Here is a 16,209-nt window from a genome sequence, read left to right as displayed (position 1 = left end):
CTGACTCCAGGGACAAGTTTGCTTTACACAAGGAAAAAACAAATTTGGAAAGGCTGCACGATATTTTAGATTCAAGATTCGAAGGCAGAAATGTGAGAGATAATGCACTGCATATTATTGAAATACAATGAGCAAGCCAATTCCTTCTCAAACTTCAAACCCACATTAGTTATCAGCTCGTCTAATGAAGCCTTGATCCCTGTGGGAGCCTCCTCCCCTTCATCCCCATTACTATTCGTTATAGTTCTACTGCAGTCCTTAGACCGTTTTTGGATCGTTTGTGACTGGCTTATCTCTCCCCATCCTAGAAGCGGGAGATCTCCCTTTCTCATCCACCTAGACCCTCAGAGTCTGATAGGACATACCATGACTTTCGAATAAATATTTATTGACTGAGTGAACCAAATAAACTAAAGAAAAGCCCACACAGGAACCTTCTGAATTCATCGAATTGGAACATATTCAGGTATTAAGTCCAGTAGTAATAGAGGCCAGAACTTTCTGCCCCTCAGCTGTAAGATCTTGGCAGAATTCTTACCCACTTAAAAACCATTCACAATTGTATAATCCGGTGACGTGAAAGACATTGGCATCGTTATGTAACAAATCGCCCCCAATCAAAAGCTTTTCCATCACCGTCCTCAACCCCACGCCCCTCCGTCCAGCCCCTGTGTAACCTGTATTCCACTCTGCGTGTCTTTAAATTTGCCGATTCTCTCTCTCTCGTGTAAGTGGAATCAGAGTGTTTATCCTTCTGTGTCTCGCTTATTTCACTTAGCACGTCTTCAAGGTTCATCCATGTTTTTCAAATCTGAATGGCACTCTAGTCACTGCGGACTCTTCTGGCTGGCCTAGGTGTCCTTTACTTATTGCAGCAAGTGGTCTGTGTTTGAAAACACTTAAAATACTTTTACAAACATCACGTCGGAAAGCAACATTTGAAAGGGTAGAAAAACTTGTTTCTATCCAGATCAACCTCTCATTTTCACGAAGGATGATAAAAGTGAAATGACAAGTAGAAGAAGTTGGTAGTAACTGTGTAAAAAACGAGATTGTTTAAACAGATAGCCATGGGACGAGATGTGACGTGCTGTGTTGTTTTTTCTTGGGGGTTGGGATTTTTTATGGTAAGGTGGGGTTTTTTTCATCTCTTTTTAAAAAATGGTTATTGTATTCATTAGCTGGGTTCAATAAAAGATGTTTTATCCCCTCAACATAAAAACTATGTTATCATAATACTTATAGCCTCTCATAAGCTGAGAAAATAAAGAGGTGTTAGATTCCTAAAATCCTATAGCGTGGCTCAGTTCACATCAAGGGTAAGAGGTCCTCAGGTCCATCGGTCTGCCATCAGTATCTGAATAAGCTGAACTTTTACGTGTAACACACCAGACGTGAACATTTCCGAGTTAAACAAGCTAGAATGAATGTGTTTATACATTAAATCACGGAAATACTGTGTCTCTGGGTCCCACCGCCTCCAGAGTTCCTCTTCTGCTTTCAAGTGAGTTCTTTTTATTCTTTTTTAATTTCTGGACTTCAAACATTTGGACATTTCTCATACTGTGTAAGAAAGTGTCCAGTCTCTGTGGGGGTTGCGTCCCAGCCGCACCATTTACTGGCCTTGTGACCGAGGTAGCTTCCCTGCCCGCAGTGGGCACGAGTCCAGACTCATGACTCAGGGACATTGTAGGGTCCCTGCGATGCTTGAATAACAAACAGCATGCGTACAGCAGCCCGAAGGCATCGGCTTCCTTGAAACAGTATTTTGGATACATCGTCCCAAGCAAGTAAAGTAGGTGAGCCCCTCCCACGCTATCATCCTGTCCCCGTCCTTATAGATAGACGGTCAGTGTTCATTTTTCTAAATATAAAAGTAAACCAGGTAAATAAAAAAAAAAAAGGCATCATTCCCACAAATGGTCCATTCAGTATTTCACGTGTAAGACTGACGTAAGCAAAATAATCGTCACTCTCTAACCTGCGAAGACGTTCGCAAATCTCATGAGGCCAGGGGCGGTCACTGTTACAGTGGCCCTTGGCCCGGACAAAACGTCCACCCGGGATTCTTTGTTTTAGCTCCCTTTTTACTTACTTGGTATATTTCCAGTAAACAGTAATCAGCGTCAAATACATTCAACTGTGAAGAAACTGTATGACTCTGGGCGACTGCCATTTTGAATGATGGTCACCTAAGTATACAGGATGCAAGGATTAAATGAAGTACTAATTATGTTTTTTTTTAATCCAGCAGAGACATCGTCGGGAAAAATTATAGTTGTAGCTGGAGCACACAACAGTGTTATTTTAGAAAACGTACACATTCATTATAGTTGCTGGGAGTATCAAAGTAAAGGACTCCAGTAAATCTAGTTAATTACGGACTGGTTGTGTTAATAAAATTGACTGTTCTGGTCCAAAATTTTCACTCTATTTGCCTGCTCTCAGAGCGGTACAGACACCCGAATAATAAAACTCAGGTGTGTGCACTGCCATGCCACCTCTTCTAGAATGTACGTTTATTGATACAGAGCCATGTAATGGAATGTCCTTACTTCATGGGAAAAACAGACTCATAAAAATAAATCGCAGACATTTTCCAGTAGAAAAATGGTACTTTTCCATACAAAGCAAAAAAGTACATTTTCTAATGTACAATAGAAAGTACATTGCGTGTAATGAAATGCATTTTTTTTGGTCTAGTAAATATATTTATTGTGTGTTGAAAATTGTAATATCTTCCCCTGCACAAGGAAATTTCTATTATAACGCTCATTTGCTGTCGCAGGGAGTAAAACCCTTTTTCTTGTTTACCAAAGTAGTCTATCTTAATATCGGCCCACAACACTGTCAAGTTCACTTAAGATGAGCTATGTGTAGATAGGAAAAGTATTGAATCAGAAGCAAGAATATTTTATTTCATCTGCTTTTCATATCTGAGCAAGTGCTTTGTAATCCTCTACATCTGGTACCAATCTCTTTTCGGGAAACATTCTTCTTTTCAGAAGAAAGAGCTAAAAATTATTCAATTTGAGGCCCTCATCAATAAATAAATCTTTGCGTTTGAATGTGTTTCTGCACAAGTGAAGGTTTGTTTCTCAAGTAATTTTGAGAGGACGTAAAGCATGGGCCAGGAAGTCAAACACCATCTTCAGGTGGAGATAATATGCGAAAACAATTTTGGGTCATTTATTACACAGATACTGATTGTTAAATCAATGTATCATGCATCACTTTTATGACTTACAATCCCAGTAAATCAAGTTTCAGATAGGAAATGCTGTGCATTCTTATCGAGGATAGTTGTCACTTCCCTAAGGCCGAGCAGTAACTGAGTGTGACTTGACACCTCAGTGTCTGTTCCTCGAGCCCATAAAAGGGAGCTTTGGTTCAGGGCATGCCAAAGAAAAGGCTTTATGGTGCCGGGTCCAGGAAGGAATCAAACTGTGGGCAGCAGAGGACGGACCCTGCCGACCTAGAGTCATGTATTTTGGATCACTGCTTACTCTGAGGGGCCGGTAAATGAGGCTTCTGGACTTGGTCCAGGAAGGGCTGGAGGGCCTGGCAGCAGAGACCATATAGTGATGCGCTGAAGGGCCCTGTTCTGGAATCATCACAAGTGGTCACAGGCACATGATTTAATTTCTTTGATACTTAATCTCTGAAATAAGGATAATAGTAATAACTATCTCATAGAGTCTTTCTTTAATCTTATCCACTAACCGGGTCTTGCTAGATCGCCTAAAATTATAGAACTCGTCTAGCAAAAGTTTTCAGTCTCATGGCCTCAGATATTGGCACTAACATATCAAGTGCAATCAGCTCCTTGATGTCTCCCCAGAATAACAAACGTTTTTAACCCAACATAACAGGAAATCTCTCACCAGTCCCAAGAGCCTGGTGGACCACGTGGAACTAGAACTCAGACTTCTAAAGAACTCCAGATCCCCATGGCCTCCCTGGGAAGATTTTAGGAACTCAAGAAATCAATGAACAACCCGTAAAGTTTCTAACTCAAACCAGGCCTCTTGGAAGAGAGTCTTGGCAAAGACAAACCTGGCGTGTTTTCTCAAATGTAAAGTATTTCAGAGGAAACAGAACAACACCCCACTCTTGGGACAGAAAACGCACTAGATAACTTCTTCCTGGTCCTCTATCTTCAATAACGATGGGACGTTTTGCTGGGAGACTCGAAGGGATAAAATCTACCTTGTGTTTCTGTTTCACAATACTACATTACTCTCATTGAGCTTGATGATGAGGTTAGACGAGATCTTTAGGGGGCTTGGGAGGAGGAGGTGTGTATTTTGCATGTGGAAGAAAAGGGCGAGTGTGGACCAGCACGTCGACATTCCGCTTCTGTGTGCATCCATTTCCACTCCAACATCTGCACGAGTTTTCTATTGCCGCACGTAACGCTGCATAACGGGCCACCCAAAACTGAATGGCTCCAAATAACCACCCCTGACTTAGCTCCTAGGTCTGCAGACGTGTGATTTAAGTTGGGAGTTTCTCCTGATCTTGGCTGAATTTACTTGAACGTTTTCTAGGTCAGCCGGCTGCTGGCCAGGATCATGTTTTTGGTGGTGGTTGGCTTGGGGAAAGCATGTCTCGAATGACCTCATGTGTGACAAATTCACTCCCCTCCGCCAGCCTTGCTCACTCTTTCAGCAGACTCACCCTTGTACATCCTCACGATTATGGTGAAAGGGCAAGAAAAGAGGATGATTAAAATCATGATTCTGAAGAACAGCAAGAGAGCAAGCCTCAACGAACAGGGACTTCCCAAGCCTCTGCTGACATCGTACTTGCTAACGACTGATTGGCCAAAATAAGTCACATGGCTGAGCCCAGAACAAAAGGTGGGTCCATAAGTGCAATCAACCCACTGTAATTCCCAAACTGTCTGCCACGAAAACCAGTATCTTAGAGGTGTTATGTGATAGTCCACTAAAAAGGGGTTCTAAGGTCATGCAAATTTGTGAAATGCTGCTTATAACCTTCTTTGGTGAGTCACGGTATCCGTTAACCTATTAAAGGCTCTGAGAATTTCCGTCTGTCGACCTCGGGTTTAAGTGATGTCTCCTCCCACACTTACGTAGCCATGAAACACATGGTTAAAAAGAAAACGACAGCCCCCAAATGAAATCACTTGTGCTAAGCCCCACCAGGAGTTAATACGTGGCCTGACCATAGCTTCGGTCTCTCCCAGGAGTGGGATTTTAAACCAGTCGGCTTGAAATTCCCTGGTCAACACTAGTGAGGCCATCTGCCCAGTGAGACCCTCACCTTCTCCCTAAGGAAAGAGAGCTCAGGAAAGTGACATCGCCTGAAATAATCCCCTGTTATAACTTTCTCGTCCCGCCCTCCTTCTGCTTAGAAAATCCTTCAATTTGTATAACCCCTAGGAGCACCTCTCCATTTAGTAGATGGGATGGTGCCTGATTCACGAATCATTCAATGAAGCCAATTAGATCTTTACAATTACCTGGATGAATTTTTGTTCTTTAACATTAATCACAGAAAACATTTGAACACATCCTACAGAGCAAGTGTTCCCTGAATCGCAGTCTGAGAAACACTAGTCTAAGTTATGAAACTCGTAATAATTTCACTGCAATAAAGAACGTTAGGAGACTTAGAAGTCATCATGGCACAGATAAATAAACTGCTTGCAGTAATCATATCCTCTGCTTCCAGATGAGAAAACCAAGATTCCGAAAAGTTAAGGAGCCCCCACAGAAAGGGAGCAGCGAAGCCGGGATGCATACCCAGGTATCGGCCTGACCAAACACCTATCGTCTTTTAATTTCTCTACCTGTCGGTGGTCTAATGTCAGACACCTGTGCAGGTGAAGCAGCACAGGGCGATCGTCTACTAGTTGAGAAGTTGGCTTCAGTCCTGGTTTTGCTCCCAACTACGTGATCTTGAGCAGGTCACCCCTTAAACAGAGTAGAGCGGAAACCATGTTTGACGTTCCCTTGCAGCTCAAAGAATCTGGAGAAGGTTTTGATACACAGCTCTTTGGGACACGAGACTCCTCTGAGGCTTCCCCATCTGCCATCATAAAAATGACCTAAAACTTACTGCCCTGTCTTTAATCTGGTCCTGAACATAACACATTTATTTTTTAATGTGTTTATCTTAATCATGTAAGATATTCAGAATATCCCTCCAGCCTGAAACTCTTCCCTTGCCCCATCTAATTTTCCAGTGAAATCTCAATGATGTATTCCAGCGAAGGTGTATTAATATTCTGATGAAATACAGTACCTGTTACCGCAAACTCTAATTTTAGAACATTCATCACTGAGGCTGGTTTTCTCCTTCCTGTCCTAATTTTTTTTTCAAGTTGTCAGCCTGTTGGACTACATTAAGCTGGGTGGTGACTTTTCTTTGCTAAACATTTCTTTGCTGAGGATTAGCCCGTTGATAGGAATGGTAGAAAGCCCAGGAGAGGGAGAATCCACAGCTCCTAGCTACTCTGAACTTTCCTGGGGAGATTAAATTGGAGACCAGACGTTAAAGACCCACCGAAGGGCAGAGGCAAGGTTGCTTTGTCAGGGAAGCTGTTTCGCTGTCTGGAAATCCATCTTGGCTTTATCTCACCGTCATGCTGAGGCTGAGGCAATGAATGAGGTGAATTGGTCTCAAAATCATTGGTCTCCAAATCTACTATCTGGTTTGGAGTGGCAGCACCCACCGCACCACGCTAGGCATTCAAAGAAATCCTTGGTCTGGGAGGGAATGTTCACGATATACTTCCATTTCTTGTTCCCCTACAAGAAGCCACACGGCTACTATTCTTGTATTGCCTGCAGTCTAACTGCACATAGTAGGACATTTTTTTATGCCTATAACACCAAATCAACAGGCTGTGACCCTAGATTAATTTAATAAACATAGTGTTTACTAGGTAGTGGGGGAACCCTCATTTAATCCTTATAACAGCATAAAGGGGTACACACTCGCTTTATTGCTTTTTTGTCATTGTCTGTTAAGAATCTGTGGAGGAACCTCTGGAGACCGCTCAGTGGTTGTTCCCAGCCACTCGGTGGCCCAAGCAGCGGGGGCTGCAGCCCGGTCTTCAGTGGCGGGCCGAGCGCTCCCGCCTTCGGTAGGGGACCGGTAGCCGGGCGCAGAGGTCACCTGCGTGCCATCAGACCAGTCTGCCACCTTGGGATGAGTAGCAGTAGATGCGGGAGCTGGAGCAAGCCATTCACCCTGAAGTTCCTCCTCGGTCGCAGCCTTTCCGGCGGCAGGCCGCTCTTCCTTTCCAGTCTCGTCGGGGTCTCTGTGGAGGCAGATTGCAGGCGTGACCTCCCACGGGTGCTCATGAAGGACAGTGCCACGCAGGACCTCCCAGGCCGGCACCCACCACATCAGACCCCCCGAGTGAGCGCCACGCGGAACACAGGGGAGTCTGTGTTACACAGAGCAAAGCCGTGGCGGACAGGTCATCACAGGACACCGCCGTGAGAGGCTCGTGGTCAGCCCTACAATCAGCAGCCGTCAGAAGTCATGGATCTGGTTGGCGAAGCTTCCAGAAATGAAGCGTCCAGCAGGAGGAGAGGCTCCTGCAGTTACGGAGGCTAGCAAACCCGAAATTCACAAGCAGGTCGGGAAGCTGGAAACTCTGGCTGAATTTCTGTTATAGACTTGAGGCAAATTGCTTCTTCAAGAAACCTATCTTTATCTCTAAGGCCTTCAACAGATTAGACATGGCCCACCCACACTATGGAGAGTAATCTGCTTTACTGAAGTCCACCGACTTAAACGTTAATCATGTCTAAAAAAAATGCCTTCGCAGCAACATCTAGACTTGTGTTTGACCAAACAATGGGGCTCCATGACCTATGCAAGTTGACACTTGAAAATTAGCCATCACCCCAAGGAACGAGAATAAGGCAAACGAAAGCATTATTTTTGGCATCCGCTGATTGCTCAAAGAGAAGTTGGCCTCTTCAGTTCCAGCAGGAAAAAGGCACTGTACTCAAAACAAGAGTGAACCATGGACGAGCCACAGAGAGGACTGACAGGGACTAGAGGGCCGATGTCCCAGCCGAGCATGTTTCCATATTATCGCCGTAGTTCCAGAATGAGATTTAAAGTCCAGGCTCTGGTGATGGAAGGCTAGTGAGCGGGGGGATGCAATGCGGAGAGCGGCAGCCCAGGATGCTGCAGGAATGGGCACGAGCTGGCGTCCTCGCTTCAAATCCAGGCCCGCAGATTCACTCCAGCTTGTTTTAGATACGTCTCCACGTTAACCGGTAAGGCATGCCACAGTCACGGGAATAAAGGGATTTTCAAGAGCTCGGAGAACCTGCTGCCCGCTCAACTCTTCTTCCATCATCCAAAGGTAATCGTTGATGGCAAGCTCAGGGCAACACACTCCAAGCTCTTGTGAATGGTTCCAGCTAGAGACGAGCGTGGGAACCGAGCAGAAGGTAACAAGCCGCCTTCTCGAGAAGGGTTCCCACGGCCTACGATCCTTCGCGTCTTTGGCTCGGTTGCAGAGGTTGCCTGTTGTTGGGGGTTTGGATTCTGTTTAATACGTTTGCCCCTAATAAATATCAAAAACTGGCTTGGGGCGCAGGGGTCAGCTTCCTCCTGCTCAGCTCAGAGCCAGCCCCCCGTCTCTCTGCTGGGTCCGCACTGGCCTCTGGAGAGCGAAATGGCACGAGGGAGACGCCCCACGTGCTCAGGAGACCGGCGCTCCGAGACACGCTCCCGCTCTCCTCTGCTGTCATTTATCTCCCAGCAACACTCAGATGGTAATGACCTTTGTTTGCCTCCTTCCTGCCTAATACGTACCGAATCGGGATGCTGGAATATTCTGTCATCCTAATGTATATAAATCAAGCACAGCAACATGGAGAAATCATCAATATCAACCCCTTAGGTCCGAAACGGGGGTTCACGTTCCGGGCTCCGGCAGTGGAAGGCCAGTGGGCGCAAGCGCTGTCGGTTGTTCGCCTTCAAGACCGAGGGGCTTTAGCGAAAGGGCCTCGCAGTGCAGGTGCACGTTTATAATCGCAGAGTGACAAAAATGGAGACAGATGGCTGCTCGGCGGCAGGTTTTTAAAATGAATTTACTGTTTATGAAATGTGCTGAGCAGATTGCTGGCACCCGTGACTGAGTCTGCTGCCCAAAGGAAGAGATCAAGGGGGACAGGGACAATGCCCTGGGCAGCCTGGCCTCGACGTCCCCCCTTCCCCCACCTTCATCCCAGACAGGAGGCTCGGGCTACCTGCCAAGTCCCCAGAAAGGAAACTGTATCTGGACTCGGGCGACGCTCACTGCGGTACTGAACAGATGCAGCCCCGTTCGTCCCCCGCCCTGGCAGGGAACGAGCCGGCGAGCGCCAGCCCTGTGAGGATGGCGGGCAGGCCCGGGCTCTCCTCCTGGTTATTGTCTTCTGTTCATTTCTTGGAAAATAACATGGCGGGGGGCAGGGTGAAGAGAATGCACTTCCCAGAATGAGGGCCCCCACTGAGTCATTGCAGCTCAGGCCTTAAAGGGGAATTGCCCATTCTCATCGGATCCCCTAAAGTCTGACCAGTTCCAACCATCGTTTCTTCGCATTCCATCCGATACGCAGTGAGTCTCCCCAGGCTGCCGTGAGCTCTGCGACGTCCTTCTTTCATAATGTGAAAGGTGCTCCGACGAGCCCCGACGGCCTCGTTCTGTGGCGTGGACCATTTTCTTGCAGGAGCCCCAAACTCCAGTGAAACACTGCAGTGCGGCGCGCTCCCTTGGTGCTTTCGAGGCGCCTCCAGCACCTTCCGTCGGCTATCGCGAGTCCATCACATAAAGAGAAATCTCAGCCGAGTAGAAGTGATTAAGGACCCAGGAAAACTAGGTCTGTGTGGCCCGCGAGCGACGGGCAGGCGGCGGGGAGCTTCACTAGTGTGCCCTCGGCCGCTGCGCCCTCTGCCGCTGCGCCCTCACCTGCTGCGCCCTCGGCCGCTGCGCCCTCTGCTGGTGCCTCCCCCACCGCTGCGCCCTCCGCTGATGCGCCCTCTGCCACTGCACCCTCGGCCGCTGCGCCCTCGGCCGCTGCGCCCTCCACCACTGCGCCCTCTGCTGGTGCTTCCCCTGCCGCTGCGCCCTCAGCTGCTGCGCCCTCGGCCGCTGTGCCCTCTGCTTGTGCCTCCTCCGCCGCTGCGCCCTCGGCCACTGCGCCCTCTGCCAGTGCGCCCTCCGCTGGTGCACCCTCCGCTGCTGGGCTTGTCCCACTGTCCTCTGCAGCATTTGAACATGTACCATAAAAGCATTCCTGCACTAAACGGGTGAGTGCCGAATGGTACATGGCTGTCACCACAGCGACATTCTGGTTTGATACTCAAGAGACAGCAGTGATCCTCGTGAGGCATGCAGGACTGGGAGCCCCGAATGCCTGTACTCCCACAGCCCCTGTCCGAGGGGCTCGCCATATGTGGACACCGTCCCCAAGGCAGCCTAGTATAAGGCCTCTGTGCTTTGCCGTGGGGCCTCTGCGGGATGCCCACCGCCGGCCCTCCATAAAAGCTGGACTATGGGACCAACGGCAAGAGCCATCAGAAAGGAGGAAGCTGAGAGACACTCCGAGACCAGGCACCAAGCAGAAGCAGCGAGAGTGGACAGCAAACAGTCAGCCACTGTGAAAGAGAGAGTCAGATCGAAATCGCTGTCACCACGATGGTAGTGCAGTAGATCAGGGAACAATCTCTCCAGCCCTCCTAGCCGAGTGACCTGGCGTGAGGCCTTGCTCTGTGGCTGTTGAGCTGGTTTCTGACCTCCTGTACTTTATGTTTTTTAAACTGGCTTAACTTGAGCCCGCACCTGTTTCTGGCATCTCACGAGAGCCTGACACAGGTATCGTCTCGCCACATCCGGGGTCAGCTGAATGTGAGAGTCAGTGTGCCCACCTTGATGTGGATTTATAAAGGCTACTTTTAGCACCAGGTTGAGTCTCCTGGGCTGCCTGCAGTTAGAGATGGATTTTTTTTAGGCACTTATTCATTCAGGCATTCAAGAACTCTGATTGAATGACTATTGTGTGCCAAGCAATATGCTAAGCACAACAGATACAACAGAAAATTGGAAACAGACGTGAGTCTCAAGGACATTCCAAGAACTTGAACTTCCAAGTCCAGGGTTCTCTGGCTGTCCGGCAGCTTGCAGAAGCAAAGGAATTCCATTCTCAGGATTTCTGGTCAGAGATGATGGCACAAACGCCACTGTTCAATAAACACCACCATTGCCAATGGATCAACGAGAGGTAGGAAGGGCTTAGTTTACACAGATTATGGAGAAGAGGAAATTAGAGTTAAACATCCAGGGCAATTGATTGAAAGGTTAATTTTTTTTTACCCAAGAGCCCCAACAAAAACAAAGGATCAGCAGGAAAAAAAAAAACAAAAGATGAAAGTACTAGAATATTGCAGAAACACTTTAATGGGACGTTTCTGATACAGACGCAATTCCAACCTGCCCAGGTTGGTTCAGCAGGTGGGAGAAGGGGGCCAATGGTGGTTTCTGTTGAGATTCAGAAGAAGCCTGGGTCAAGAGAAAAATGTAAAATGACTGCTTCTCCTGGGAATAGTCTTGAGGATAAAGAGCCACTGTAGGCTCCAAAAACACTTTTGTGTAAATGAGAAAAAGATGCCTCTTCTGGGCTGACAAAACCCCATTCCAGCACTTACCTCCCAGCGAGCAGAGTGCAGGCTGGATTTCTGCCCTCATTTCTCCTCTTGGCAAGGGGTCCTTGTGCAGTGAACAACTTACAAGCCCTTACATGGCACAGAGAAGAAAGGAAAGGAAGAGAGAAACAAAGAAGGATAAAAGAAGTCACGCAGAGAGAAACGGAAATGGAGATCAAGAGAGAATGAAACCCAAAGGGAAGGTTGAAGAATGAAGGGAAGAGAGGGAAAGGCAGAAAGGAGGGATGGGAATGAGACAGAGAGAATTTGGAAAGAAGGAAGGAGGGAAGCAAGGAAGGAAGGAAGGGTGGAAGGAAGGAAAAGAAAGGGGGCCAGATACTTTTGACTTTTCTCCATGGCAAATCGATGCTTGGTCGTGATGGAAAGGCCAGGGATGATGGCTACTGTAATGTAATTCATTCATTTTAAATCAACTCATCTTCCTTGAGGACTGACATTATGCACGAATTAGAGCAGAGCGAGGGGACTAGGCGCAGCCAGCTTCGTGTCCTGAGCGGACTGCCGCCTGTGGGGGAGGGCACCGAGCGAAATAACCAAAATGTCCACCAACTGCTCTCGGGATTAATCCTGGTGACAAAGACCCATTTCAGACAAGGTAATGGAGGTCTCGAGACTTTGTTAGTCAACTAGAAAGTCCAGCTTTGACCAGAAGAAAACAAACAACCAATTCACCAACCGGCCAACCAACCACCCACCCACCCATCAATCCACCTGCCAATCAACCAACTGGGAGGAGCCGTTGCCTGCAAGGCACACGCTGAGGTGTATCGTTGCCGAAGGCTTCATAAAAATGCCACATGTCCTGTTAGGCATTTTCGACTATCATGATTGTCAGCAAAAAGAAAAAGTGAATCTCTTAAGAAAGAGTTTTATGTAGGCCTTACTGAGGACATGAGCCCAAGGGACACCGATTCGGGAAGCCTTAAAAGAGCGCTGTTCCCTCAAAAAGGGAATGGTGCAGAAAAGTAAATAAAAAATACACCGGCTGCGTCAGAAGCTTCGATCGCAGTACATACGTTCCAATATGATTGACAGCCTTACGACGAAAGGAAAGGACATACAGGAACGATGAAGTTGGCTCCTCTGCGCCCCCTGGCGTCAGGGAACCCCGGAACCAGGTCTGGAAACAGCTGAATTCCCTTGCAACTCTTTGAGGTGTTTTTGTTTTGTTTTGTTTTGTTTTGTTTTTATTTATTTATTTTTTATCTGGATGTAGAAAGAACGGGAACTGTTTTCTGTAATCATTGACCTTCAGGTTTGAAACTCTGTAGGCGGTATATCTGGCTGGCCTCTGGGGTTTATGCCTTGGTGAGGAACTTAGGGGGATTCGCCGTTCTTTCTTGGTTACTGGTTCAGTGGAGCGGCTTCGGCACCCTTTCCTTTCCTCACAATATTCTGTTAAAAACAGAAAGAGTGGATCTGATCCCATCTACCCCCATCTGCCCGATGGTGACCTGATTTTGGAGATTCCTTTAGCAGAAACACCTGGCATGTCTTAGATCAGCACCTTGGTTACCAATTTAGAATCTTCCGAGCAGCTGAAACTTAGAACTGTCTTGTTGTTTAAGAGTCTCCAAAAACAGCTTTAAAAGGCCCTGGTCATTATCAGCTCAGCTCCCAACAGCCAGGGAATACCAACAGCCAACTGAGAGCCAAGATCTCTGCATGTGAGCCCAGAATTTGTGGATGTTGCCAGAGAAAGAAAGATGCTACAAGAGGAAGAAGGCGTACTGAGAATAAAACCCACCTGCCGCATGCTTATATCATAGCCGGTGCTCCAAAGGTCATGTCCTGATTTATGATCCTTTCAATCATTCGTCCAACCATGTTTACTGAGCTCTTGCCTGAGTTTTAAACGCTGAGCCAGGCTTTGCAGATAGAGCAGTGAAGAAGAGTTCAACCCTGACCTCAAGGAACTTACGACCTTATTATTAAACAAAGAACGACGTGATTAATAATTTAGGAAGCATTACTAAATAGTAACCACGAGTGTGCCTGGGCCCAAGTACAGGGCTCTAGGCGGGTTTGTAACTGGGGCATCTGACCAGGTCTACAGGGCATGGCACTTAGATTGAGATCCGAGGACTGAATGGGAGTCAGCTGGACAAAGAGTTAGGCAAGGGCAGACCAGAAAGAGAGGAAGGGCGCACGGAAAGCCTTGTGGCTGGCATGGCTCCCGACCAGATTGTAAGAAGCGACGAGGAGTAGGTAGGAGTTAGATCATTGGGCTCTGGAAGGCCAAGTTCAGGTAAGCGCTGTGTACTTTTACCCTGTGGTTTTTCTCTTTGTCTCAATTATCTAATCTAGAAAAACCTGGAAAGAAATCCCTGCCCTCTAGTGTGTGAGCCAGCTGCGACGGGTAGGTCCACCCTGGAAATGCCAGTATAAAGAAGTCGACCTTCAAGTTTCTAACCACAGGACCATACAAGGCTCCTGTCACCACTTTTCTAGCTTCTCAGGTCCAAGCAGAGCTGCCGCATTGCCCAGGAGGCCCCTCTGCCTCTCTCAGAAACCCATCGCGTAGCTTCCAGTAACTTCCCTGAGCTCGAGGGTCTCAGCAGCTGCCCTAAGGCTGCCCGGCCCCTGTGAGAACAGCACAACCTCTCGCTATTAACACCGTCAGTTTCTCCGAGAAGGTGAAATAGCACAAACGGCTTTGCTGCGTGCTTCCCGGGTCCGTGTTCCTGCAAGGTAACCAGCTTCATTCCCTTTTCATTCATTAGAAAACAGAAATGCTAGGGGAGGAGAAACCCGGAATTCACATGTTTGGGCAACACAATAGATGGAGTCAAGAGGCTCCTCTAACATTTACAATCTGCACTTTCGCAGCTAGAATAAGAAGTAGGTAGAAATCTTTCTGTTTCTGGAATCGCTGAGATTTGAGGTGTAGTGTAGCCTCATCAGGGAGATGAGGGCCGCCCTGGATTTCGGCTCCGTTCAATCGGCCGTGGCAGTCGGAGAACAGAGTCCTGACGCTGCTGAGGCTACACGGGTCTCGCGAGGAGGTCTGTGGTCGGCCAGTGACCGGACACGGGAGCGGTGAGTCACCGCGAGGGTGCCGCTTGTTCCCCATCCCCGGGAGAGCGCTTAGGACAAGTCACGGGCTTTGGAGCTTGACAGCCTACAGCTGAATTCTGGCTTCACCGCTTACCAGGCTACAGTGTTGAAATGGAGAGGAGCCGGCCAGAGGAGGTCATGCATCGGACCGTCAAGACCTCATCGGGTCGGGTTACTACCATCTGCTCCGACCGGGGGTTAGATTTTTCCAGCCCGCTCTATCCACACACGCAAACACAGCCACCTGAACAGTAATAACTCACATTTGATGAGTCCGTGGCCCCCATCTGCTGCTGCAGGAGCACGTTGACTTTGGCCTTGTGCGACCTTAAGCAGAGAACCCAGCCCAAGCTGCCTGGACTTCTGACCCGCAGAACCAGGCGGCAGCGAGTGGGCGCTGTGTGAAGCCGCTGGGTTTAGTAGTGCATGACACAGAAACAGGAAACCGGGACATGGCCCAAGGGGAGAAACGGTCTCCCGTGTTCGGGACCCCCGCAGTGGCGTCCTGTTGGCACCCGTAGTTTACAGCTCGGGAAAATGGATCTTTCTGACTGTGTTTACGATCTCACTGATTGCCAAAGCTCAGGCTTGTGTCCAACGGGTACAGGGCCTAAAGGCAGTCGTTGCTCAGTCTTCAGAACCCCCCTTCCCGCATCTGGGTGAAAGCGCTTGCAGGTGATGCCGAGAGCTATGAAGCCAAACGGGGGAGAGGGAGGGGATTAGAGGCAATCCCGGATGGAGAAAGTACCTTCCATAGGGCGATCAGGAAGGAGCAGTGAGGGGGAGCCCGGCGGGGACGGTGTCTCGGGGTCGGGTCTCGGGGTCGGGTGCTGAGGTGGGGGAGCTCAGGGCACGTTTGTGGGCCAGCGCTGTGGAGGGAAATGACCAAGGAGGAGAAGGAAGTGAGGCCCATGGAGCTTCAGGGGCTCGATCACGGAGCCCCTCCTAAAATGGCCAGGGGGGCACCCTCCTTCCCCACAGGCCTGCCTCTCTTTTTCTGCTGAGACATACCAAGGCAGGCCTAGGGGCCCACAAGAGAGGCCAGTTAGAGCAGGTGGCCAGTGCTAAAATGCCTTCGTGGCCACCCGGGGATAAGCGTGTGGCAAGGGGGCGGGAGAAAGAGTCCCTGCAAACGAGCTGGCCAAAGCAACGTGGAAAAGTCTCATACGATTAAAAGCTAAAACAAACTTTAGCTCATAAACGATTCTAATATTTTTGCAACCAAGGAAATGCAGGAAAAATTGGCATATATGGTGCGGTTGAGCTGTGGCTATGGGGCCAATAAAATGTTCTCTGGAAAAGATATTTTTCAGAAATTGAGATGTCCAGGTAGGGTTGCTAGCAGTGAAAGCCTTTAACCTTAGCTTTCTGTTTTAAACACAGGCAAATTGAGGTTAAAACGAAATACGCAGTTTTATTGGTATACAGTAAGCAAGAGAGATATTG

The sequence above is a fragment of the Rousettus aegyptiacus genome, unplaced genomic scaffold (assembly GCF_014176215.1).
Source record: "Rousettus aegyptiacus isolate mRouAeg1 unplaced genomic scaffold, mRouAeg1.p scaffold_m13_p_11, whole genome shotgun sequence".
In the NCBI taxonomy this organism is placed as follows: domain Eukaryota; kingdom Metazoa; phylum Chordata; class Mammalia; order Chiroptera; family Pteropodidae; genus Rousettus; species Rousettus aegyptiacus.
The sequence above is the reverse complement of the archived record's forward strand: the minus strand, read 5'-3'. Positions refer to the sequence as shown.